Here is a 3,801-nt window from a genome sequence, read left to right as displayed (position 1 = left end):
GATGACAGCTATGATGTTTCTAAGGGTTCCAGGACAAAAAAAAAAAGGACTTTTCTGCTCCAACTCAGCTTTTCCCAGTGGAAGAGTCTTATCTAAAATAGGGTCATACTTAGTTTTGGGGTGTTGGGTTTTTTTTGGCAGTGGCTAGAAACATTTCATTACAAGTAAGAAAGAGGAGTAACAAGGTAAATGGATATAGCACACGTGGACAATATTTCCAGGTGGGGGTAGGAAATTAAACCTTTGAGGTGACAAGATTCTCCATCTTCCCCTCCTTTTGTTCAGAGACCTGCAGGCTTCAGGTAATAGCGTGGCCCCAGTGGTGTCGGCAAACTTAAATATCACTGGCTCTTTGACATCTCTCACACTGGCCTGCCTTAAATATGGCTCATTCAATTTGACTCTTTAACTGGTCAGTTTATAAGCTGCAGGCATCCATGGGCTTATATGATTTACTACTTAAGCGAAAAGAAGTTTAAAAGAAGTTTAGAATATTTCATTCTAAACTTCAAATATTAAAGTCCTAAGGTTTGGGATTAAAAATATAAAATCTAGCTTTCCAACTATGATTCAATATTACACAAATGAAAGAAGTTTGGGGAATCATATTTGTTCTCTGCATAGTTTCAAATTTACTTTGGGCCAGATCTGCTCCTAGTGCAACAAGATGGACTTTTTAGCAAATGCAAATTTTGTGTTAGCAGGTTAGAGGCAGAGTGGTAGGTATTACCATTAATCACACAGCATAGAGGTGTTTGCAGATCCAAGTGCAAAGCTGCCCAAAAAATTAGTTCCCCTGAGATCTGTTTTCAGATGAAAAATCTAAATAATCCTGTCACTTCTGGACCAAATGCCAAGCTGACTTCCTTAATGAGAATGCCAGGCGTATGAACTCCATGCCGAGTAGTTCTAAATTGGCCACCAAAACACTTAGGGGCATGGTAATAATGCCGCAAGGACTGAGTTTGCTTTTAAAAAGCTCCCTTTGCATCAGCTCCTTTCCAGGCACTTCTTTATCATCCATGTGACACATTAAAAGGAAATGCTAATGTTACACAGATGCATTAAGTCATACAAGTGGTTTGGTGTATTTCACTGGGACCTCGAAGCATTACACCACAAAGGTGTCCAGACGAAGCGCCTGCAGGCCATGTCAATACTGTCAGAAGCTGCGCTCTGAGCACACATTACCGAGGGGCGCAGCTACTCAGCCTGACCATTAGCAGCAGCATTAGCCAGCATCACCAGCACCCCTGATTAATAATTGAGCTCAATCTATACAGGCGAGCTCAGGCTAGTCTGGAAGAAGCCTTCTAGCATGCATTAGAAAGGAGCATCTCTAGGGGCCTCAGAGCACTCTGTCCATTTAACAAGTCAATCCATAAACTACAGTCAACTCTTGATTATTAGAAACTGATGATCCACTTTTGAATGTTCCTCTGCTTTTTTCCTCATGGTGCCTTTCCTCTGGCCACATACAAGGTTATTACTCCCTCCATAGTGTGTGGGTGCTCTGAAGCATCACCCAGACCCCCTTCACAACTGCAGAACTCGTCCCCCAGCTGCTGGGAGTGCTGGGGCAAGTTTGAAACTGAGGCCTTTGGGAATTGCTTCCAAAGAAAAGAGCGGCCCCACCCAAGGTCATTTTTCTTCCCAGGGCAGCCTCATCTAAAAAAGACAGGTCAACGAGAACATCTGCAGGCCTAGTCCCCATACCCCACCTCAGGACACCTCTACAGGACCACCCACCTTCAGAGCTCCCTGCAGGGACGGCTGGGCCTTTGTTGTGATATGTTGCAGCCCAACCTCTCTCTCTGTTCATCCCCGCTTTCTCGTCTCCCCTCAGCTATAACACCAAGGGCACACCCTAACAATCTTTCTGCATCTCATCTCCATCACTGAGCTATTTCCCAGGGAACTCAACCGAGAACTGGAAAGAAATATTCATACCTTCCTTATCTGCTACCTCAAGAGGCTATTGTAAGCGTCAAATAAAATAATGTATTGAAAGTCCCTTATAAATTGTAAAGCATCAAAAGAGAACACTGATTACATTCCCCCTCTAACTAAGACACCAATGAACTATGTGGTATTCTACATGGGGCAAGCAAAAGTATGCCTTCCCGTGATCTGCAAATTTAAAGTTTAAACAAAGCTAGAGGGGCCAAGATTACTGAGCTGTAAATTTAAATAATACTGAAACTGCATTCATTTATGACAAGTCTTCCATTCATTCAAATTTGAGCAGTGTTGCTGGGGGTTTTGCAGTGTGTGTGTGCGTGTGTGTGTGCGCGCATGTGTGCGTGTGAGCGCAAACCACATTTCTTTAAAAAGTATCGAAATAATTTAGCATTTGTAAACCAGCCTAATAGCATTGCTGTGACTGATATTCTTTTTCATCTACATTTATAAACCAGCACACGAAATCTTGGAGTAACACAGACACGCCCTGGGCCCACAAACCCAAATTCTGCAAATCCAAGGTGATAACTTAAAGCTTTTTAGCCTAGTTCTACTTAGGAATGTCGCTTCCTCAGCAAACCTTAAGACAGAAAATACACACCTTTTGAACTTAACAAAGTAGAAGGAAATGGCCCAGGCAGGAAGAGACCAATGTTCAGAGATGGCCACATCTCTAACCGTATCAGGAATCCGCAAACATATTGTCCACCCCAGGCCATGTCTGTCACTGTGTGCCTGAGCTATCTGAGCAGCAGTGGCATGTAACCCACACAGGAGAGAATTAGAGCCCAAAGGAAAATACCCCCAGGTCCTCAATTTTTGCTGTTTGTTTCCTCCCCCCCTTTCGTTTGAATGGCAGTTTCTTTAACTATAAAATGGGAAAAACTTTATCATGATATCTTTATGAATTTTTTGCTTAATTAAAAGGGAGTGGTCACAAATCTTTAGCATCAATTAAAAGTGCTACCTCATTTGGGTTAACACATCCCTGCTCTATAACCCAGGTGATCCTGCAGGTTTATGGACAGGTAGATAAGCAGAGGTCAGAGTGTATGAGGACAGGTAGATGAGTAGGTGTGTGTGTGTGTACCTTTGTGTGTGTACATGCGTATTTGAGTGTGCACGTGTGTGCACACATACATGCATGAGCTGGGGCTAGGGATAGGTATTTTCCTGGAGATGTAGATATTAGGACCCCAAAATAAGTGATGTATGGGCATTTAATAGCATAAGCAAGGAATAAAATATACCTGGCAAATACTTTCCCATTCTAGAGACCTTCCACCAGCGCTTTTCTAGAGTCCTATTTCTCCATCTTCAAGCTAAGTGCACAGTTCCCTTTCCAAGTTTTACTCTTGAAAGAGACAACATTGAAGTAAGTGCTAGTAAAATAAGTTTCAATGCTCTCAAGAAATAACAGAATCGTAAAATCATCAGTTCAAAAGGTGATGCTCTAACAAATCAAACCCCAGATAGTCTAAATATGAACAACAATTTTCCAGCAAAATTAACTGACAACATCTGGCCTCTGAAGGAAGCCGGTGAAAAATGCACCAGTCCAGTCTCAAGCAGAATGGACGAAGAAGTGTATTTTTGGCAATGTTCAAGCTTCAGGTCTTGGGAGGGAACTCAATTATCAATGAACTATTTTAATTAAAATTACAACCCCTGTCAAAGCAAACCACACTAAAATTCCTCCCCAAAGGCGAGAACACCAAGCACAACAGTTTTTGTTGAGTATCTCAACTACTTTGCTTACTGAATTAGGGAACTGAACCCAATACAATGAGAGTTGAATGTCAGTACAACAAGAGAAGCTGCGAATTGCTGGAACAGGCT

Source organism: Miniopterus natalensis, chromosome 2 (assembly GCF_054644295.1).
Source record: "Miniopterus natalensis isolate mMinNat1 chromosome 2, mMinNat1.hap1, whole genome shotgun sequence".
Lineage (NCBI taxonomy): Eukaryota > Metazoa > Chordata > Mammalia > Chiroptera > Miniopteridae > Miniopterus > Miniopterus natalensis.
Note: the sequence above shows the minus strand (reverse complement) of the source record.